Here is a 23994-nt window from a genome sequence, read left to right as displayed (position 1 = left end):
CAGGACGGGCCGGGGCCGGGAGAGCAGCTGGGGGCTGCACGGCTCAGCCCCGGGTGCCCCCTGCAGGGGGAGCTGTAGCTCCGGGGACGCCGGGGGCAGCAGGGGCGGGGGAGGGGTTTGCAGCAGGGAGCCCTGGACCCCGCCCCGGGTGGAGTCAGAGTTGGGTTCACACCTGGAGGCACCCTAGTGCCCCACCCAATAAACTTCACCTGCCCAGGGGCTCAGTGTTATTCCATGGGGCGCCCCCTGCAGGGCGGGAGGACCAGTCTCAGGAAGTTAACCTGGGGTGGATTCCAGGCAGCAAGAGGTGCGGGGGGATGGAGGAGGAGATGCCGGGATGGGGAGAGGTACCTGTAATACTGGTGGTTCTGCAGGCATCTCCCACGCAGCATTTGAAGCTCGTCCTTGTCATTGCATTGCCAAAATTTGCGGAGAAGGGGCTGACTTTACACACGTCGGAGGACACACGCTTTTTGATAATTGTCCGAGTCTTCCTTCCCACTGCATAGGAGGAGAAGACAGAAATTTATTCCAATTCCACTCCCACCTCATTGACGCCCTCTTCACAACGATGCCCAGGTTCCATTAGCTTTCCTCTACCCATGGGGAAACTGAGGCCCATGGCGAAGAAGCAATTTACCCAAGGTCCCGCAGGGCTAGATAAAGTGATTCCAGCACCTAAATCCAGCATTTAGATCCTCCAGCTCCCCACTTGGCTGCTGCCTAACCCTGGGGGCCCCGAATCTCCTGCCCATAAAGTTCTTTCATTGCCAAAGTTTCCACCAATGAGTACATGCAGGGCCACCAAAATCCCGATGCCGTGCATTCCGCTCACCCCTTAGACACAGTGGGATTCACAGACTTGTCATTCCCCTGCTGATATCACCTGTGGGACCTGATTCAGGGGACGCCCTCAGAGCACCCGTGCACAAAACCCAGCCTTGCACAAAACCCAGTCATGGGAGGAGATGAAAGGGAACCCCCCGTATACCCAAGAGCTCAATGGGTTAGACGCATCTCATGGACGTGGGAAACTGAGAGGGACACACCAGGAGCCAGGGGGTCAGGCACAACTGTAGGAGGGGAGAGGGGAAAGGCCCCCTTGTGGAGCTAGCCCACAGGGTCTAACATAGAACCCAGGCATCCTGGCTCCTTAAACGCTGCTCAGACCCATCCACCCCACTCCCTTCCCAGAGTTGGGACTGGAATAGGACCCAGGCATGCTGGCTCCCCAGCCTGTTCCCTGACCCATGTTGGTTAGGGTCCCTCTCACCTACCCAATGTGGAGTCTATCCAAGCGATGCCACAAGTATCTTGCCCCGCAGGTCTGTAGGTCACCCATGCAGCTGGTTCCTGGTCCATCGCAAACCTCACACTGCAGACAGGCCCCTGGCAATGGAGAGGGAACATGAGTCACTTGGATTTGTCCCTCCCTCGCTTTCCCCTGGGCTCTGTGGTAGGGTGACCAGATGTCCCGATTTTATAGGGACAGTCCCGATAGTTGGGGCTTTGTCTTATATAGGTGCCAATTACCCCCCACCCCCTGTCCTGATTTCTCACCTTTGCTATCTCGTCACCCTACTCTGTGGGGAAGCTCCGGGTACAGCGCCCTGGAGTCCCTCATGCCTCATCAACGTGCTGCCCCAGCGTTGTCAACAGTCCCAGCTGGCTACAGGCATTTTATGCTGCTCTGTGGCTGCATCTTCCCGGATTCGCTGCAGATTTTAGTTCCCCAATGTTTTTTCCCAACTCACAAACCCCAGAGAGATCCCCAGCAGGTGTGAGCTGGTCTTGCTCTCCAGTGTGGTGCAGCAAGGGCTGAGTCACACCTGCCATCGAGTCCAGTGCAGCTGCGCCCCCCTGACACCAGCTGGGCCCTGGCCCCATTGACTCCAGAGCAGCTGCGTCCCCCTGACACCGTCTGGGCCCTGGCCCACTGACTCCAGTGCAGCTGCGCCCCCCTGACCCCGGCTGGGCCCTGGCCCCATTGACTCCAGAGCAGCTGCGTCCCCCTGACACCGGCTGGGCCCTGGCCCCACTGACTCCAGTGCAGCTGTGCCCCCCTGACACCGGCTGGGCCCTGGCCCCACTGACTCCAGTGCAGCTGCGCCCCCCTGACACCGGCTGGGCCCTGGCCCCATTGACTCCAGAGCAGCTGCGTCCCCCTGACACCGGCTGGGCCCTGGCCCCACTGACTCCAGTGCAGCTGCGCCCCCGTGACACCGGCTGGGCCCTGGCCCCACTGACTCCAGTGCAGCTACGTCCCCCCTGACACCGGCTGGGCCCTGGCCCCATTGACTCCAGAGCAGCTGCGCCCCCCTGACACCGGCTGGGCCCTGGCCCCACTGATTCCAGTGCAGCTGCACCCCCTTGACACCGGCTGGGCCCTGGCCCCTTTGACTCCAGAGCAGCTGCGCCCCCCTGACACCAGCTGGGGATCTCATAAGACTGCCCTTCAAATAGCCTTGAGCTCTTTTTACAGAAATTCAGATCTGCTTCCTGTCACACAACAGACGGGGATGTCCTTGTCCCCATTCGAAAATGTCCTTGTCCTCGCCAGCTCTGAAACATGCCCAATCACAACATGGTTCTAGTGATATAAAAAATAAATATTTCCTCCCATTTCCAGAATTGTTTCACTCGCTGTCTCAGGGACTTTGTGACTTCCAGCCCTCTCCTCCTCGGACATTGTCACTCTGACGCCCCCAGCTCAGCCCCTGTTATTCTGTGGCTACTTTTCAGTTACATCCATTAACAGTCTCACCTGGCAGGCGGCTCTGAGCTGTTGGTACATTGGAGAATTTAGGAAATCAGCCCATGTTGGAACAGACCCCACTCAGCCGTAGCCAGGAGAGCAGGGAGGATGCAGACGGCAAGAAAAGCCTCCATGGTGAGGGGGAAGCAGTAGATCGGTGCTGGGTTCTGTGATGCAGCCAAATCTGCGGCCGGGGGATTTATCACAGATGTGCTGAAATGAGATAAGAAGAGACGTTGCACATGCCACATCCAGTTGATAGGGTGGGTGGATCCTCAAAGCTGTTACCACAGTTCTGGGGTAACCGCATCACTGAGCCACACTTACCTTGATTCAATAAATCCTTTAACGGTTTGCACCTTATCCCTTTGTATGTTTTGCTTTGGGGGACGTAACAAACCTGATGATAGCTGTGGGATCAGAGGGACGAATCTTCTCACATTCTGCTAGGTACCACATGGAGGCAGGATAAAGCCAGCGCAGCAGCCTGCTAGCATGGTGTGGTCTCTTCTACCGTTGGGACAGAGGTGTAAAACTTCCCCTCTGCCTTGGAGACCAGCCCATTGGGTGATGGCTCCAACCTAGCTGGCTCTCCTTCCACCTCTTCCTGCTTTGCCTGACATCTTGCCCGACTGTCTGTGTCCTTGAATTGAGCTAATCTGCGATCACCGAGCTTCATGTCTACAGAAAGATGTTATTCTCGTTGGTACAACAGGCCTGACCACATGCCGCACTGCAGCAATCTAGTGCAGATGCATCATTTTAACTTTTGACAACACAGAAGTTGTGGGAAGTTGTTGGATGCAGTTTTTGCAAACTTCTCCTGATTTCCTTCTCCTGATTTCTTTCTCACCTCCTCTATCAGACGTTATTAAACTCCCTAAATAGGGGAAACTATTCATTTGTTTCCCCATTTGACTGTCGAGATACAGGTGTTGCCTTCCATGTGCATTATGGCCTTTACGTATCACCATATTTTTTGTCTTCCTATCGTTAATTGTCTTTCCATATTTCTTGCTGCCATTGCTCCCAAAAGTAAGTATGTTCTGAAGTTCCTCAAAGTGATATGAATTGGTTCCTTGGCGTGTCTTACGTTGTTGATGTCTGCGCTATTGACCTGCACGCCATGCTCGGTGTCTTCTAAATGTTCCCTTATTCTAACTTCTATGTATATGCTAAATAGTTGGAATTATACAACGCAACCATGGCATTTACCTCTTTAATGCTGCAATACGCAGTTCATACTTCATTCGGATTGCTGCTTTCTGTCCCCAGAACAAGCTTGTTACTAATTACAGATCTTGGAAATCAATCCTACATTCTTCAAGGATATGTATCATCTTCTTATGTTGGATGTTGCCAAATCGCTTTCAGTAGTCTATTTACAAAATACTTCTTTCCCATCCTAACATAAGACCCTCGGGGCAAAAGCTGCCTCCCTGTACTCACTCCTGGTCGAAACCCATCTGACTTTTGCTCATTCTTGTCTCAAGATGTGTCCATGTGCCAACAGTTTTCCACAGATCTGTGAGTGTGCGGCTTCTTGGGTTTATAGTTCACTGTTCTTCTCAGTCTCTAGCATTATCAACCTTTGGTGAGGAATAGAGATTGACCTCTTGGAGTCCTCCAGAATTTCTCCTGGTGTATACATCTGATTGAGAAGTTTTAGCAGGTAAGAATTCAAATCGTCCTTCAGGGATTGTAGCATTTCAACCGCAATACAATCCTCCCCAGCTACTTTCCCTCGCTTTATATTTTTTAGCGCTCTGCCTAGTTTCCACATTGTAATAGCCGCTGTTTTTTCTTCTCCAATTTCAATCTCTATATTTTCCAGTTTTTCAGAATCAAATGCTCCTTCACATATTCCATCCTTCTTTCCAGGACGCTGTTGGCTTTGTAGCATACTCTGACTCATTAATTTTGATAGAGTTTGTTCCTCTTCTTAACTTCCTTTCCTTAACTTATTTGACTCATGGTCTTTCTATGGTGCAATGAATCTTTTTGTGGTTGTGTCTGACTTCATATTCTTCGATTTCAAGGCCTCTTTATTCTAGCCATTTTTCATTTGTCTCTTTGCATGCTTTTGGGATGTGTTTGTGTATCTTTTGATCTTCTTCACTCCTCCAATCTTTGCATTTATTATTGAAAAGTTTAAGATAATTCATATCGTACAACTTTTTTTCATGTCATTTCTATTGCATTAGGCCTTTGATTAGCAACTGTATGTTTAGCTGGAGAAGATGCAGTTTTAGGAACTATGCCTGCAAGGGACAAGGGGGAAGATACCAGCGAAAGGAGAACACTCAGACCTAAGAATAGTAAACTATGCTTTATTGGATGAAGGAAGGAAGGAAGGAAGGAAGGAAGGAAGGAAGAACTTACGCTCCAATCTGCGCGGGGAGACCGTAGGACGCGCGGAGGGGCTGCGGGGGATTCTGGCCGTTTGGGACAGCTGCCCAGGCAGGACTCCACCAGGGAGAGTCCTCTGCGGTGCTATATTCTCCGCACTTATTTCAGGGTTACATGGAGTCAACAGCTGGCTACATTCTTATATGTAAAAAGAAAAGGAGCACTTGTGGCACCTTAGAGACTAACAACTTTATTTGAGCATAAGCTTTCGTGAGCTACAGCTCACTTCACCGGATGCATATGTATGATTTATGCTTGTTACATAAACTGACTTGTTTACAGGCAAAAATATGCTGAGCTAGGCTACAATGTCTTTTGGCAGGGTCTGTCGGACAAAGTTCATTGAAACTGCCTGCACCCTCCACTTACATCCAGTCACATACTCAGTTCACCACTTAGCTCCTCGCCAATCTTCTGCAACCTTGCCCCTACAGGAACCATCTGGAAAAATCAGGAAAAGAGAGGAGGTTTGAAAGAGATGGTTTTTTTAAGATAGTAGCTCAAAAGTCAAGAAAACAGGTAGGTGCTGGTGGAGGTGTCAGATGGTGCCATTATCTCGGCTCTGCCAGCAATTAGGAAGCTATGAATGCTCTTTTCAAATTTTATTTTTGTAACTGTAGAAAGCCCTGTGTAAATGAGGGTTTTTTACCCTGTAACCTAAAATTTTCTTCACAATTTATGAATACTGACCCTACAATAGACTTTTACTGCATTTGGCGAAGTGTTTGGTTGAAGGTTTTTTGGGGGGAGGGGGGGTTGGGTTTGCATGCAAGTGAATGCTAGTGTGAAAAGCTTGGGACCATTTATGAGAAGTTTTAGATAAATGCCAGAAAATTAATTCTTTGGAGCTGTTTTAATGTCATGATGAGTAAAATGGGTGTGTGCTGGGGGGCAGGGGAATTGTTTTGCAGGTAGCTCTATAAAATATCACGACAAATGTAGACGCCTTGATGAATGTTCATAATGGCATAGACTTTTTTACCAGTCAAGCCACGGCTGGGCTTGGAGTTTTGCGCAGGGCTGCTAGTGGCTGTGTACCTCCTCCTGCTTTTAGGTTGCATGTTTAGTTTAAAACTGCCACCTTCTCCAGATCCTTCGGCTGAACAGAAAGTTTTAAATCAAAGGTCCAGTGCCATTCAAAAAAGACCATCAAGTAACGTTTTAAACCAGTCTTACGTTTGTGAACGTTAAACCTGAAAAAAAAAACAACAACCAGGGCCTGGGGATAAAAGCACTAATCTGGATTTCAGGGAAATCTTTGACAATGGTCTGAAATCTGGTTTGGGTTTGTTCAGTTGGTTTTTTTCTTAGTGAAACAGCGTGTATCTGTTCTTTAATAATTGCCATGTTTTCTCGTTAGTAAGTGCTTTTCTTAGAGAAGCAACCCCCAACGTCACGAGGTAATATTCCCCTCTCCCACACCCAATTTTGCCAGTCTTTCGAATCACTCTTTTCACTAGGCTGTCGAATTGTAAATCACTAACAAAGAGCCTGGGAGGATCACGTACCTGATGATATGTTGTTGATTTTGAGACTCTTCTAGAAAATATCACGGAGCACATAAAGGCAAAGAAGTGTTTTGGTTAGGTGAGTGTTCCTCATCTCTGTTAGAAATGCCCAGTCTTGCAGTTTCACCCCTCCTGCGTGCATCCAGGTCTCGCCACAGCTTTGTAAGAGGTTTTCGTTCGCTGTGCCTGACACTGGGGGGGTAAAACCCCGAGGTGGAACCTGATGCTTCATGAGTTTGGGGAGAGATTTTGTCTTGCCCAGGCTTAAACCTTGCCAACTCACAACGAACGGATATGAACCCATTTCACTACATACAGATTTCAAACCGTTGTCAAAGTTTCCCCTGAAATGCAGAACAAATCTCTTACCCTTATGCCCTCTTTTCGCAGGTTATCTTAAAAAAAGTCTGTGTGTGTGTGCGTGTGTGTGTACGTGCGCCTTTATCCCCACACCATTGAACAAAGCGTACAGGCAGGGCCAGGTAAACCTTTTGTGGGCCCACTGCCAAACATATTTGTGGGCCCCCAAGGGACACTACAGCAGCAGTGCCAGCACCTCCCACTACGCTTTTCCTGTGTGACAGGATCCCCTGCGATGTGCAGCCTGGGGCCGTAGGACCGCTATGCTCCCTGAACTCTCTCCAGCCTGGGCTGTCTCTCACAATGCCTGGCTAGTGACCAGCAGCAAACCCCTCCAGGTGCTGTGCTCACTCAGCACAACTGCATATGGAGCCCCACACTCAGCTAGGTTGCATGAATGCTCCCAGAGCCACTCATGAATCACACAGAGAAAGACACCAGCTAAATCCCCCCAGCTCCCAGCCTTGCACCTCCGAAATATATCATATTGCACTCCCCCACTTCATCAATGGAAAGTGGACATACACCAGCCTTTGCAAAACCTGAGCAGATTTACCACACGCTTCAGGCAAATTCATTGGTAAAGATAAACAATTAAAGAAGTTTTTTGATTACAGAAGACATATGTTAAGTGATTAGATGTGATAGGCAAAAAGTCAGAGTTAGTTACCAAAAGAAATAAAATATTAGCACGCAGTCTAAACTCTCAACCCTATTAGACTGGGCAACATCTAGATAAGCAGCTTTTCTCACACCACTGGATATCGCAGTCCTTAATATACAGATTTTTCCATTAAATCTGGGCCAATCTCCTTGGTTGGAGTCTTCTGTATTCTTCTCAGTGTCTTTGTTGATTGCAGCATAGGCGGGGGCAGGAGAAATGACCAGCATGTGGCCACTATGTCTGTTTTATAACCTCAGTCCCATGTGTTTGGGGAGCACAAATCCAGGCACGTCTGGGGGGCATTGCTGAGTCCCCGGGCAAGGCTGAGCAAGTCCCCTGGTGTGGCCTCATGCAGGTGAGTCATTGCATTGTAGCTCCCTTGCTGGACAATGGCTGTTGATGGTTGTTTCACACCCCACCCAGGCATTGGTCACTTTCCTTGCTGTTGACCCTGGAGAGCTAACATCTGGCTGATTCCCCAGTTTATAGCATGTTTTAGTGACCACCATACAACACAATCTCACAACTCCATATGCGTTAATGATACACATCTATGGATAGAGAAATGACTTGCAGCAGATCATAACTTTTCTGCTGATACCTTACAAGGCCTGTGTTATATATCATATCACAATTATATAAAAACGAGGAATATGGGGGCTCCATGATGTTCCCCCAAGGTATAGGATGTCACACCCTGCCCCACCAGAATTACCTTGCTGTGAGGAGGCTCTGTCCTTCTCCCGCTGTGCCGCCCCCTCCGGGACATATCTGGGTCGCTCAACTGCTCTCCTTGGAGGCCGGGCCTGGGCGGGGGGCGGGAAGGAGCCACTCCTCACACTGGCTGAAGTGACCAAACCTGCACATTGGAACCATGCTGCCTTATTACCAGGTCATCCTCAAACAACACTCAGCAAAAACGTCTCCGGCCCTACTCCCAAAACTCCAGGTCAGGTTCACACTCATGTACCTCTTAGCTTGTTTCAGAGTAGCAGCCGTGTTAGTCTGTATTCGCAAAAAGAAAAGGAGGACTTGTGGCACCTTAGAGACTAACAAATTGTATCTGATGAAGTGAGCTGTAGCTCACGAAAGCTTACGCTCTAATAAATTTGTTAGTCTCTAAGGTGCCACAAGTACTCCTTTTCTCTTAGCTTGTGATTCACTCCTCGTTGGGCCGGGAGCTCATCCCCTGCCATGCTCTGCCCTGCCCCCCCCCCCCGGGTCCCTGCTACGGGTGGGGCAGAGAGCTGACCTCCTGGGTCACGGCTGAAGACATCCAAGAAAATCCACGGGAGCCAGGGAGACTCACGTCTCCAGCGCGGGAGCAGGGGGCTTTGCAATTCCAGCCCAACATTAACCGCGCCTGACCTTTGACCAGCCACTCGGGTGAGAAAGGGGGAACTGCCTCAGCAAAGCCCCTGATCTCGCTGCTCTGCAGCAGCGTTGGCTGGAGGGCCCCCTGGTTCATTTGGAGATGCTGGCATTGGTGTTCTCGGAGCCACTGGCGTCTGTCCAGCCCTGTTCCCACGAAAGGCGTTTCCCTGCCCCACCCCAGCAGTGGGTCAGCAGTTGTTAGCAGATGCCCAAAGCCCTGGAGGTGAGGGCTTGTTCCTGAGCAGCGCCTGTGTGAGGGCGGTGGGCACTGTGCTGCTCCACAGGGGTCCCCCGTCACAGCCATTGGCCCCCCACTCCCCTCCCCGCCCCCAGGAGAGAACCCAGCAGCCCCGTTTGAAGTGTAGACGCAGCCTCACACCCACTCCACTGCACTTTCAAACCAGTGTCATTACGGTGACTGTGGGGAAATGGAAGTGAGACCAGCTCACACCCTGGGCTGGGCCTCACTGTGGTCGGATGCAGCAGGAGGGCTGTGTGCTGCGGGGGGGGAGGGGTGAGAGGGGGTGACAGTCACCAGATCCCCAGACCTTTCTGTATGGAACCCAGGAGTCCTGATTCCAAGACACAGCCCCACTCCAACTCACTCCGCCCCCACTTTTCTCCCAGAGCTGGGGATAGAACTCAGGCATCCTGGCTCCCAGCTATTCCTGCTCTAACCACTAGACCCCACTCCCCTTCCAGAGCCAGGGAGAGAACTCAGGGGTCCTGGCTCCCAGTCCCCGCTGGAGGCTGAACTGACGTTCTCCTGGGCTGAGTAACCCCCAACCTGTGTTGCCTGATTTCCCCACTGGGGTCTTTCTGAGCCTAATCTTAGGGCACAGAATGGCTTTCATACAAGGCGAGACTAAAAAGATTAGGGCCATTCAGCTTGGCAAAGAGACGACTTAGGGGGGATGCAAGGAAAGGCTAAAAAATCATGCAATGGCGTGGAGAAAGTGACTCGAGAACTGCTATTTCCCCTGTCCCACAGTACCAAAACCAGGATGCACCCAATGAAATAAACAGGCAGAAGTTTTAATATGAACAGAGGTCACACTTTTACCCACAATGCACAATTAACCTGTGGAACTCATTGCCAGGGGATGTGGTGATGGGCAAGAGTATAAGTGGGTTGAAAAGAGAATTAGATGAGTTCATGGAGGATGGGTCCATCAAAGGCTATTACCCAAGATCATCAGGGACACAACCCCATGCTCAGAGTGTCCTAAACCTCTGACTGCCAGAAGTCGGGAGGGGAAGTCAGGGGTGGCTATGTCCTAAATTGCCATGTGCTGGGCACTGTCCCTGAAGCTTTGGTAGTGGCCACTGTCGGACACAGGACACTGGACTAGCTGCACCATTCACCTGACCCGGTGCGGCCGTGCTTCTGTCCTTAAATGGCTTCTTGACGGCACCACCCAGGAGAATTAAATTTTTCTCCATTGAAATAAATAAAGAAATTCCAAAGAATTTGGTCTCTAGTTTGCAGCAATATTAAGGGGCTTGACTCCATCCGGGGAACCGAGAATCCTTGGGTGGGACAGCGGCTAACTCATGCTGCAGGGATGTATTTCCATGCAGTGTCGCCATTGCACCGGGCAGGGAATCAGGAGAGAAGCTGCAGCAGCAGGATCCCGCCTGGCCCTGGTGCCCCATCCGCCGCGCCGGAGGCCGCTGTGCATTTGGCCCTGGTTAGACTTGCACTGATGCCTGCGAAGGTTGACGAGCCCACTTTTAGCTGGCCGCAGATGGACTCGGAAGCGCAGCCCTTCATCACCATCTGCACTGGATTTCTACCTGCGGGGGCAGGGGACAGGCAGTTGTCAGGGGAGCAGCTCCACTCCTTGAGCTGGACCAGGACACAATGGTCCCCCCATCCTCAGGGCCCCTTCAGACTCCCCCACAGCTCTCTATCTCGCTGTCTGCTCTCCCCCTACCTGCCCCGCAGCCTGTCTGGCCCGGGATGGCCTCCCCCTTCTCCTCCACTCTGACGCAGACTCGCTGTGTGTCCTTGAACAAGTCACTTGCAGCCCAGATCTAGAGCCTACCAATGAAACCCGTATTGGATCTAGCCAGTATTAGCTGCACCACTCATCTAGCAAAGCACCAGCTCAGTGCTGGTGGCAGTGGTGGGATCTCTAATAAGGGTGACTTCACAGTGATTTAAGGCCTCATGATAGGACTCTGCAAAACTAGATTCAATTCCCAGCCCTGACACAGCCTTCCTGTGTGACCTTGGGCAGGTCACGGCACCGCTCTGTTCCTCAGTTTCCCCCATCTTTAAAATGGGGAGAACGATCCTTATTTTGCCTGTTCCGATTGCAGCCTCTTTGTGGAGCAGGAACTGTATGCTGCCGGGAGTCCTTCAGCATCTGGCAGAAGAGGGGACCCGCATCTGGGTCGGGGCTCTGTGAAGCATCTGGCACAACAGGGGGTCCAAAGAGTAAGTCAGTCCTACCACGAAGAACTTAGTGACTAAACTATACACAGGTAATGGATGGAAGAAGAACGAGACATAAAGGGAGGGAAAGACACTGGCCCAAGGTCACACCGGAGGCCAGAGCTAGGAATAGGACCCAGGTGTCCGGACCTGCAGCCGATACCTTTCCCTAGCGGCCCCCACACAGTGTCTCGCTTCTGCCCGACGGGGAATAAACCAACAAAGGAAAAATAACCCCAGAAGAAATGAACTCAGGTTACCAGTTGTTAGGGTCTCGACCATGTTGACACATCGGGTCTCGTCTCCAGTGCACTGTATGGTCTTCTCACTGCACTGATCAGTAAACACAGCGAAGCAGGTTGGGCAGCTCCGGCCATTGGATCTGGGGTCGGCCAGGGGCACTGGGAAGAAGCGGAGCAAATGCAGTCAGCTCAGGGGACGAGCCCCAGGACGGGTTGGGGCCGGGAGAGCAGATGGGGGCTGCACAGCTCAGACCCAGGTGCCCCCGGAAGGGGAGCTGTAGCTCCGGGGATCCCTGGACCCCGCCCCGGGTGGGGCCAGCTGGGTTCACACCTGGTGGGAGCCTAGAGCCCCGCCCACTAAACTCCACCCACCCAGAGGCTGAGTGTTATTCCAAGGGGCACCCCCGCAGGAGGACCAGGCCCAGGAAGTTAATGTAGGGCAGGAGGTGCAGGGGATGAGGCAGGAGAGGCGGAGCTGGGGAGAGGTACCTGTAACGGTGCTTGTTCTGCAGGCATCTCCCACGCAGCAGGCAAAGCTTGTCTGTGTTCTCATTCCCGCCCCGAAATTCACAGAGACGGGACCCGCTTTACATTGGCTGGATGTCACACGGCCCTTGAGAATGCTCTGGGTCTTCATTCCCGCTGCACAGGAGGAGAAAAACGGAATTAGAGGAATGTGTGATCCCAACTATTATCAGCAGGAGAAAAAAACTTTTGTAGTGATAATCAAGATGGCCCATTTAGACAGTTGACAAGAAGGTGTCAGGATACTTAACATGGGGAAATAGATTCAATATGTGTCATGACCCAGCCACTCCCAGTCTCTATTCAAACCCAAGTTAATGATATCTAGTTTGCATATTAATTCAAGCTCAGTAGTTTCTCATTGGAGTCTGTTTTTGAAGCTTTTGTGTTGCAAAATTGCCACCATTAAATCTTTTACTGAGTGGCCAGGGCAATGCCCCTCTGCCATGTACATTGGCCAAACCGGACAGTCTCTATGCAAAAGAATAAATGGACACAAATCTGACATCAGGAATCATAACATTCAAAAACCGATAGGAGAACACTTCAATCTCTCGGCCACTCAGTAAAAGACTTAAGGTCCAGGCTTAGCTGGTTTGTTCAAGGGTAAATCCGAAGAATATCTAGGAACCAGAGTGTTAAACTTCACAGTGGAGGGTCAGAGGCGGCTTGGAAGACCCAAACCGAGATGGATGGATGGCACACAAAAGGCTCTGATTAATGGCGGACCTGCTACAAGGCGGACTGAAACGGAACGGGGGACCTGGGATGTGGGGCTAAAGCGAGACGAACGTGTTGCAGCACCCCAAAGTGTCCCGTGCGTCTGACTGTGATTCAGGCTGTCTGGGAACATCCCCTTCTTATTGCCAGGCCCCAGACTCCCACGGGCCAGCCCCACAGCTCTGCTACTTCAAGATTGGGTCCCGCACATCTGTTTCGTACCGTGGCTCCTTCAGCAGGTCCCAAAGCGTTTGCACCCCCGTTGGAGGCTGAACTGACATTCTCCTGTGTAGCTCCCAGCCTGTGTGTGCCAAAGTGGGAATTTTCTTAGTGTTTTGTCTGAAGCCTGTGTGTGCCTCAGTTTCCCCTGTGTGTTGCACAAGAATCTAGGTGGTGGGACAAGGGTGTGTGATCGTGCAGAGACGCCGAGAGGGCAGGTGTGACTGCCATGTCCTCTAGCTGCCTGGGCCCAGGCAATGGCTGGACACTCTGTATCCTGGCAACAAACGGCTGGGGCCCATCTTGGGCAAGTGCCAGCTGGAGGAGCTGGGGAACAGCGAAAAGTGGAGGCCAGGTGACCCATTTGCCCAGGAAGCAACACAAAGGGCGGAAGAGGGGCACTGGGTGTGACGGAGGGTGGGCTGCTTGAAGCTGAGTGGTCTACTGGTTTGGGAATTGGGGGGTGGGGGAGCCCAGGGCTCTGGGTCCCCCCAAGATGGACTTTCCTGAACCTCCCTGCTTACTGTACTAACAGTCTGTGTTCTACGCTGTGTTCCCGACAACTAATAACCTGTTTGTGTCACACACTGGCTGAGGGTCACTGCCGACTGCGAAGTTGGGGTGCATGGCCCCTTTTGGGGGGCAGGTAAGCCTTCCCCAGGTGTCTCATTCAGGAGCACTCCCTGCGGGGAGTTCACAGTGTGAACAGAGGGCTGAATGCTCCGAGGTCAGAGGCTGGCCCTGGTGAGAATCTGGCCCGAGGGGAGTCACTGCAGGAGGGTCTTGTCTGAACTTCATTCCGAGCTTGTTCCTGAGCAAAGAGCCTGGGTGCCTGGGACACTGTACTGCCTAATTTCCCGACTAGGATCTTTCTAAGTCTTATCTTAGGGCACGGAACTGCTTCCATACGAGGCGAGACTAAAACGATTAGGGCCGTTCAGCCTGGCAAAGAGACGACTCAGGGGGGATGCGACAGAGGGCTAGAAAATCATGCCATGCTTGGGGAAAGTCACTAGAGAAATGCTATTTCCCCTGTCCCACAGCACCAGAACCAGGGGTCACCCAATGAAATGAACAGGCAGCAGGTTTCATACAAAGAAGAGGCCGTGCTTTTTCCCCACAACACACAATTAACCTGTGGAACTCATTGTCAGGGGATGTGGGGATGGGCAACGGAATAGCGGGTTCAAAAAAGTACTAGACAAATTACTGGAGGAGGAGAAGTCAGGGGTGGGTCTCTCCTAAATTGCCATGTGCTATGCATTGCCCCTGAAGTTCTGGGTGTGCCACTGTCAGAGACAGGACTCTGGACTAGCTGTGGCCACTCTGATGTACTTAACTGGCTTCTTGATGGCACCACCCACGAGAATTACATTTTTCCCCATTTAAATAAATTTTTAAAAATACAAAGAGTTTGGTCTCCAGTTTGTTTTATTCAGTGCAACAACATCAAGGGGATCAGAGTCCATCCAGGAGCCAAGAACCCGTGGTGGGGAAAGGGGCTAACGCAGGTTGCAGGGTGTATTTGAGTGCAGTGTCACTCGTTGCACTGGGTGGGGATTCAGGAGAGTAGCTTCAACAGGAGGAGCCCAGCGAGGGCCGGGAGGAAAAGTCCGGTTGCTCCTGGAGCCGCGCCCGCCGTGCCGGAGGCCACTGTGCATTTGTCTGTGGTTAGATTCGAACTGATCCCTGCGAAGGCTGACGAACCCACTTTTAAGTGGAGGCACATGGACTCGGAAACGCAGCCCTTCATGACCATCTGTATTGGGCTTCCACCTACGTGGGGGTGGGAGGGGAAGCAGGCGATTGTCAGGGGAGCAGCTCCATTCCTCAAACTGGAGCGAGACACAACAGACTCCCCCTCCTCAGGGCCCCATCCAAACTTCCCCGTGCACTCCAGCCTCTATCTACCCATTTGCTCTGCTCCCCCACAGCCTGTCTGGCCCTGGATGGCCACCCCCTCTGACACAGACTCACTGTGTGTCCTTGACCAAGTCACTTGCAACCCCAATCTGGAGCCCACTGACAACACCTGGATTAGATGAAGCCTGTATTAGCCCAACAGTTCATCTACAAAGCAGCAACTCAGTGCTGGTGGAAGAAGTGGGATCTCTAAAACGGGTGGTTTTGTAGTGAGTTAAGGCAACATGATGGGACTGCATAAAACTAGGGTCAGTTCCCAGCCCTGTCACAGCCTTCCTGTGTGACCTCGGGCAAGTCATGGCATTGCTCAGCGCCTCAGTTTCCCCACCCTTAAATGGGGAGAATGATCCCCACTATGCCTACAGAGATTGCAGGCTCTCTGGGGCACAGACTATATCTCCCTATGAGTTTTTAGTGCCCAGCACAGCATGGGTCCCTTATCTTCATTGTGGGTCTGCACAGTGCCTGGCACGACAAGGGCTCCCAGGACTAAACCAGTCCCTACCACGAAGAGTTTACAGACTAAACTACAGACAGGCAACAGCTGGGAGGAGAACCAGAGGCACAGAGAGGGGGAGACACTGGCCCAAGGTCACACCAGAAGCCAGCGCTGGGAACAGAACCCAGGTGTCCTGATCTGCACCCGATCCCTTTACCTAGTGGCCTCCACCCAGCATCTCACTTCTGCCCCACAGGCGGGGGGGAAACAGCAAAGGAAAAATAACCCCAGAATAAATGAAGAGATGTTACCAATCGTTACAATCCCAATGGAGTCAATACATCGGGTCTCGCCTCCTGTACACTTGACTGTCTCTTCATGGCATTGCTCAGTGGACAAAGCAAAGCAGCCAGGGCAGCTCCGGCCATTGGATCTGGGGTCGGCCAGGGGCACTGGGAAGAAGCGGAGCAAACGCAGTCAGCTCGGGGGACGAGCCCCAGGAGGGGTCGGGGCCGGGAAAGCAGCTGGGGGCTGCAAAGCTCAGCCCCGGGTGCCCCCTGCAGGGGGAGCTGTAGCTCCGGGGACGCCGGGGGCAGCAGGGGCGGGGGAGGGGTTTGCAGCAGGGAGCCCTGGACCCCGCCCCGGGTGGGGCCAGCTGGCTTCACACCTGGTGAGCTCGACCCACCAACCTCCACACACCCAGGGTCTCAGTGTTATTCAATGGGGCACCCCCTGCCAGGAGGGAGGATCAGTCTCAGGAAGTTAAAATGGGGTAGGTTCCAGGCATCAGGAGGTGCAGGGGGATCGAGGATGAGAGGCGGAGATGGGGAGATTTACGTGTAACATTGACTGTTTTGCAGGCATCTCCCATGCAGCAAGCGATGCTCATTGTTGATGTCACTTCATTCCCAAAATTCATAGAGACGGGACCGGCTTTACATTGGCTGGATGTCACACAGCCCTTGAGAATGCTCTGGGTCTTAATTCCCACTGCACAGGAGGAGAAGACAGAGATTTATTCCCCTTCCACTCCCACCCCATCAACGCCCTCTTCACAATGACGGCCCTGTGCCATTAGCCTTCTTCTACCCAAGGGGAAACTGAGGCACGAAGAGGGGAAAGTGAGTCAGCCGCGGTCCCACAGGGCTAGACAAAGTGATTTCAGCACCTAAATCCAGCATTTATAACCTCCAGTTCAGAGGCAACACATGGGATGGGGTGCGGTAGGACCAGGTTTGCTGGCCCCGCTTGGTCACATGGTGTGGCCAGGTCCACTCCCTACACAGCAGCAGCTGCTGGAGCCAGTGAGCCGGTAGCTGCTGTGGGGGGGGGGGGGAACAGCAGACGCAAACAGCTGGGAGCAGAAATGGGGGGAGCTACAGAGGGTAAGACGGGGGTGTTTGGAGGGGCCAAGACTCAAGCCATAGTAGGGGTGAAAATTTAAATTGTGTCTCCACCCCACTATCAGCAGGCACCAATTGTTTCTGCTCCAGCTCCCCACTCAGCTGCCACGTAACTCTGGGGATCCCGAATCTCCTGCCCATAAAGCCCTTTCGTTGCCAAAGTTTCCAACAGGGGGTACATGCCGGGCCGCCGAAATCCCGAAACCGGGCATCCCGCTCACCCCTTAGTTAGCCCATGGTGGGATTCACAAACTAAATGTTCCCCTGCCGATATAACCTGCAGGGCCTGATCCAGGAGATGCCTTCAGAGCATGCCCTCCGGATTGGGCCCTACACAAAGCCCAGCCAGGGAGGGGGGTGGGGGTTGTCTTCCATATACCCAAGAGACCAGTGGATGTGGGGGAATCAGGTTCCAGGGAATGTTTAACTATTTCATACAATGTGGGGCGGCTTCAACAGGGGAGACAGAGAGACCCACCCGGATCCAGGGGGCCAGGCACAACCGTAGGAGGGGACGGATCTGGGCTGAAGTCCCCAGCCTGATTTGGGCCAAGTGGGGATTTGAACTTGGCTCCCCCATGGCCCAGCTGAGTGCCTAGCCACTGGGGTCTCAGGGCAGCCCCTCCTCCACCACTCTCATTTGCAAGGAAGGGCTGACCCGGTCCAAACACCCAACTCCCGGCAAGGGGTTCCCAGCTGTGGAGCCCAACCAGAGCTGGGCGCGGATTTACAACCAAACTCTGGGTGAGGGGCAGGGCTTAGGCCACACCCCTCTCCTCAGCATTTCCTATTGGCTGGCTTAGGTGGCTCCCACTAAGCGTGCTGGATTTGGCGGATCCCATCCAGAGTGGGCCTCTGGCCCACGGGCTGGTTAGTCACCTAGAATGATTCCCAAGCGCAGCTACTGTGGACCCATGTGGCCACCAGAGGCTTCAGTTGCAGCCACTGTGATTTTTGGGGTCCCGGAGGCCCCTGCCCTGGCACCTGGCTCTGCCCCCTGGAGCAGCACTGTGGGCCCGGTGGTGTTTCCTTAGAGTGCCATAGGGCGGCTGGCTCTGTCCATTGGAGGGAGGACCTGGCTTTCTCTCCTCTCCCCCTTTGCCGTGATTGAAATAGAAAATCGTTCCCTGATATTTACAACGGCTTCGCTAGTAAAAATGTCCGAGACACTTTCTTACAGCAAACTCGTTCTGTTCAATTCATACAGATAGTCACAACCATGTCCCGTTGGTGGTATTCTACCTAGCACCTCTTCTTTACACAGTATGGGGTCTTCCTTTACTGACGCGGCACGTCAAACTGTTGCCAGGATAGTATTTGAACTGTCCAAACCGCAAACCCCGCAAATTTTCTGTGACTGCCTGGGCCTTTCGTTTGAGAACCACTGCTTGCAATGCTGAGTCTAAGCCACATTGGGAGGTAGACCACAGGGTCTGGCATAGAAACCCAGGAGTCCTGGCTCCCAGTCATTGCCTGTTCAAACCCAGCCACCCCACTCCCGTCCCAGAGGAAGGTGTAGAATAGAACCCAGGAGTCCTGGCTCCCCAGCCTATTCCCTGACCCATGTAGATAAGGGTCCATTTCACCTACCCAGTATGACTTCAGTAAGAAAGATGCCACAAGAGTCTTGTCCAGGGGCGCAGGTCTGCATACTGCCCGTGCAGTTGTTTCCAACTCCAGCACAAACCTCACACTGCAGACAGGCCCCTGGAGAAGGAGAGAGAACATGACAGGTCTAGATTTGTCGCTTCCTTGCCCCCTCACTTTCTCTTGAATTTTATTGGGGATCTCGCCCCATTGACACCAATGGAGTTATGGTCCTTTGACCCCAGCTGGGAATCGTGCAGAAATGCCTTTCATATTGTCTTGAGCTCATGTTAGTGAAATTCAGATCTGCTGCCTTTCAGACAAACCTGGGGGGGGGAATCCTCTTTCAGGAATATCCTTGGTCTCTGGCCAGCTCTGAAACGTGTCCAGTCAGGACACATTTCTAGTGATTTAAAGAATAAATATTCCTCCCATTTCCAGTCATCTCCTCCTCAGACGTTGTCACTCAGACGTTCCTGGCTCAGCCCCCGTTATTCTGTGGCTGCTTTTCGGTTACGTTCATTAACAGTTTTACACAACAGGGAGCTCTGAGCTGTTGGTACATTGGAGATGTTAGGAAATCAGCTCCTGTAGGAACAGACCCCACTCACCCATAGCCAGGAGAGCAGCAAGGATGCAGGCAGCAAGAGAAGCCTCCATGGTGATGGGGAAGCAGGAGATCGGCGCTGGTCTCTCTGATGCAGCCAAATCTCTGGCTGGGGGATTGATCACAGGTGGGCTGAAATGAGATCAGAAGAGAGATTGGACATGCATGATCCGGTCGATGGGGTGTGGAACCACCGAGCCATTTGCCACAGTTCTGAGGTATCCCCACTTCTGACCCCTTCATGGCTGGTATGTTTGTGGCACCCACACAGATAAGTCAGAGAAACCTGAAATGTCCCTGCTGGAAGGTTGCAGCGTAAGGTGTCTCTGTTTCTAGGCATCCAGGACAATCACCCACAAGAACACAAACAAGAGAGAGACAAAGCAGGCTGCTCACTAAACAGTGGGAGACAAAGCAGGCAGCTGCCCATGGCAGCGAGAGATAACTCAGCCACTTTGTTCTAGGTTAGTTCTTTGCAGGCTGCCTCTGGTCCCATGCTTCCCTGCAGAGCCCCCAAGACTGCCAGCAGGACCAGGAAGCCACACTCTCTCCCCCTCACCCCCCTTAAAGTGATATCGTGCCATTGCAAACAGTCTTCAACACAAAACATCCATTAACAGTCATATGGTGGAGGAGTGGGGCTAGGAGCCATGAGTCCCGAGTTCTATCCTTAGCTCTGGAAGGGGAGCAGGGTCTAGTGGTTAGAGCAGGAGGGACAGGGAGCCAGAACTCCTGGGTTGTGCCTGCAGTTCCAGGAGGAGAGGAGAGTCTAGTGGGTTAAAGCAGAGTGGCTGGGAGCCAGGACACCCAGGGTTTATCCCTGGCTCCAGAAGGGGAGGGGGGTCTTGTGGTTAGAGCACAAGCAAACCAGAGGGGTATCACTTACCAAATGCTCCTTAGAGTAAAGTTTGCTTGGGTGAAGTCGGTGGCTAAGTCTGCAGCATGGAAAAGCTGTACCGTGTCTCCCTGTTTCCTGTTACACCGGGGCTGTCCCTGCCTCTCTTTCTCTTTTTATAGAAGGGCTCAGGTACCTGCTGTGATGCAATATAGAAACTTTAACGGATCTGCACCCTTTAAAGTCTGTATGTTCCTGTTCCCCTCGCCAGCCCTGTATGTGGACTTCTGTGCACGCTGACAAATTCGCCTCCCTTCCTCCCGGGAAATCGAATTGGGGAATGAGTGAAAGCAACTCCCCTTGGAAGCCTTGGGGTGGCGACGAGGGGCAGCAGGACTCCTGGGTTCTGTTCCTGATGACATCTAGATTAAGAATCGGACTCTTGCATCCTACTCCTGTCCTTGGGAGAGGCAGGATCCCATGGTGAGAGAACTGGGGGTGGGAGCCAGGACGCCTGGGTTCTGTAGAGTGGAAAACAGGGCACTGTGGAGTAGGGTCGGGTGGGCCTTGGAATTCTGGGTTCCATAAGGATGTGGGTCTAGTGAGTTAATGCAGGAGGAAGGGGGCCTGCAGGTCAGGACTCCTGGATTCCATAGAGAAGTGAGGGGGGTGTCAAGTAGTTAAATCTCATTGTCAGGACTCCTGGGTTCTCTCCCCAGCTCTGGGGAGAGACTGGGGGCTAGTGGGTTAGAGCAGGGGGATAGGAGCAAGAACACTAGGGTTCTGTTCTCAGCGGAAAGCAGGATTTTGTGGGTTAGACTTTCAATCTTTCCAGACGACTGTACCCCTTTTTGGAATCTGATTTGTTTTGCATACCCCCAAGTTTCCCCTCGCTTAAAAATGACTTGCTGACAAAATCAGACATAAAAATACCAAAGTGTCACAGCCACACTATTACTGACAAATTGCTGACGTTCTCATTTTTGCCATTAAATTATAAAATAAATCAACTGGGATATAAATATTGCAGCTGCATTTCAATGAGTAGTCTAAAGAGCAGTATAAACATGTCATTGTCTGTATGAAATTTTAGTTTGCACTGACTTCGCTTGTGCTTTTTATGTGGCCTGTTGTAAAACTAGGCAAATGTCTAGATGAGTTGATGTACCCCCTGGAAGACCTTTGCGTACCCCCAGGGGTACACAGACCCTTGGCTGAGAATCATTGGATTAGAGAAAAGTCAGCAATTTTTCAGTAACAGTGTGCTATGATTTTTGTTTTTTTTAATTTCTTCTTTTGTCAGCAAGTCATTTTAAGTGAGGAGAAACTTGGGGTACGCAACACAAATCAGACTCTGAAAAGGGGTACAGTTGTCTGGAAAGGTTGAGAGCTACTGGGTTAGATCAGGGCTTCGACCCAGGACTCCTGGCTTCTCTTCCCAGCTCCACCAAACACTCTATGTCCTTGGGATAGTCACAGGACCTGTCTCTCCTTTTCATTGTAAACATTATAACAATATTGCCCCCCTCCACCAGATCTCGTAATAACCTTTGCAAAGTTCCTGATACATTGAAGTACTGGGCATGGGGAGGGCTAAAGCTCTGAGGGTGCTTTTGGTCCTTTCCCCACGTTTGTTCCATTGACACTCACGTTCAGCCCCATTTAAACGCAGAGCAGAACAGAGGGACCTGGGCAAGGAGAACAGCCAGGGCCCTGCAATGCAGTCGAGATTCTACCAGGCTGGCAAAGTCATGACGGGGATTCCCATCACCTTCCTAATGACCTTGACAACAGCTCTGGTTTCAAGCTGGTTGTAATTTGTAATGTTTTTGGCTGAAAACAGAACAATTTTTGACCAGAAACTGCCAAAAACAAATCAATTTTAAACCAAAAAAAGGTCAAAAACTTAAAAACGTTTGAGTTCACAAGTGAAACATTTTTAGCGAAAATGTCCTGGAAACTGAACAATTGTCAGCTGGAAATGAAACAAGTTTGGCCAAAATCAACCAATCTTTGAACCAATTTTTGAACCCTGTTACACTCTTGGCCTTCACAACATCCTCAGGCAAGGAGTTCCACAAGTTGACTGTGCATTGTGTGAAAAAATACTTCCTTTTGTTTGTTTTAAACCTGCTGCCTATTAATTTCACTGAGTGATCCCTAGTTCTCGTGTAATGTGAAGGAGTACATAACACTTCCTTACTCACTTTCTCCACACCCTTCAACATTTTATAGACCTCTACCATATCCCCCCTTCGTCGTCTCTTTTCCATGCTGAAAAGTCCGACTCTTATTAATCTCTCCTCATATGGCAGCCGTCCCATCCCCCTCATCATTTTTGTTGCCCTTCTCTGTACATTTTCCAATTCCAATATAGATTTTTCAAGGTGTGGGCGTACCATGGATTTAGAGGCAATATGATATTTTCTGTCTTGTTAGTTTTCACTTTCCTAATGGTTCCTAACATTCTGTTCACCGTTTTGATGCCACTGCACATTGAGTGGATGTTTTCAGAGAACTATCCACAATGACTCCAAGATCTCTTTCTAGTTTAGACCCCATCATTTTGTATGTATAGTTGTGATAATGTTTTAAAATAGGCATTACTTTGCATTTACTTTCCTTTGTCAGTTTTGGAGCCTTAATACAAGAACTAATAACTTTAACTGGTAAATAAAATCCATGCAGAATATTTGCTCAATATTTGCAGAATATTTGCACCATGTCACACCAATCCCCCTCAAGCACCTACATACTTTTAAATTTTAATTTATATTACCTTTTGGAAAATTATAAGCAAGCAAATATACGCACTTTTAATTTGTGTATTTCATTTCTCATTAAAAAGTTACGAAGTAAAGCAGTTGAGTTTTCCTGCAAACATTCTTCTAAAACATGGAATAACTAATAAATTAGTTTTGGCACTAGTTTAAAGAGAGAAAGGAAAAAACAAAAAGCTTTTCAGGTGATCATTGGAAAGAAAATATTACAATAGATTGGCCAACAAGGGTTTTCCATCAGCTCTAAGACAACTGAAGGTGTATTTCTAGTAGATAACAATGTTATCACCTTTTTCCAATGGCGATATGTTTTTTTTCTTATTAAGTTACTCAGTAACTAGAAATAAATTCTTAAACATTGTAATATATTTATACAATGCATTCTCCAGCACAAATGAAACACCCTCCAGTTCAAGGAACTCAAGGTGTAAAGATTCAAAACATAAAAACAAATGTATAAATTGAACTTGTATTTACAAAGGACTGATCTAAAAGCCTGTTTTAGCCTCTGGAAACTGTTCAGTTTTATAATGTACTATAGGAATCCTTTTTCGTAGCTCACGAAAGCTTATGCTCTAATAAATTTGTTAGTCTCTAAGGTGCCACAAGTCCTCCTTTTCTTTTTATAGGAATCCTGAGTATGTACCTACAGTGACTCAACTGGATGATTCTCAATGTGCCATAATGAAAATACGATCTGACAAGAGACGTGTTAAATATTATCAAGAAAATTTGCCCTCTAAACAATGTCATATCTAGGGCGTACTCAGATATTAAGGAAGTTAGGAAAGAGACCTGTTCCCAGGCTGTTACAACCTGGTACGATTAAGAGCCCGCCAGGAACTGTGAAAAAGTCCCTGTGTCCATAGAATAATTGAAGAAAGAAACCATTTGTATTTGCTGGTTGAGACACCGAGGTACGGTCAATAACGTCCTCTGGTTTCCATCATAAGCGACTGAATGTCTCAGGGCAGCACCGACGGTGACACGGGAAATAAAACTGCCCGGTTTTGTGGGGAGACTCATGGAGATCAGCACTCCCCAGGTCCCTTCTCTGGGCCAAGGCTGGCCAGGATTTGCCCTCCCCTGGCTCCCATCCCACCAGCGGGGGAACAAGGAGCTATTTCCCCACAGGAAGGGCTTTGAGTGCCCTCTGGTGCCGGGGCTGCTAGCGGGCTGTGGGGGCTGGTGGGGGGGCTGATGC

General features: G+C 50.9%; 1 protein-coding gene and 1 long non-coding RNA gene across 2 annotated transcripts in view; both read right to left on the bottom strand.

The window, feature by feature from the left end:
• LOC119847669 overlaps positions 1–23994 on the bottom strand; it is a 70227-nt gene that overhangs the window by 14546 nt on the left and 31687 nt on the right.
• On the bottom strand, positions 1321–19266 carry LOC119847670. Its single transcript, XR_006276910.1, has 3 exons — positions 19180–19266; positions 18669–18688; positions 1321–1369 (listed from the first exon to the last, which is right to left on the bottom strand). It is a non-coding gene; the product is annotated as an uncharacterized LOC119847670 (long non-coding RNA).

The sequence above is a fragment of the Dermochelys coriacea genome, chromosome 24 (genome assembly GCF_009764565.3).
Source record: "Dermochelys coriacea isolate rDerCor1 chromosome 24, rDerCor1.pri.v4, whole genome shotgun sequence".
Taxonomy (NCBI): domain Eukaryota; kingdom Metazoa; phylum Chordata; order Testudines; family Dermochelyidae; genus Dermochelys; species Dermochelys coriacea.
This window is presented reverse-complemented; position numbering and strand designations above follow the sequence as displayed.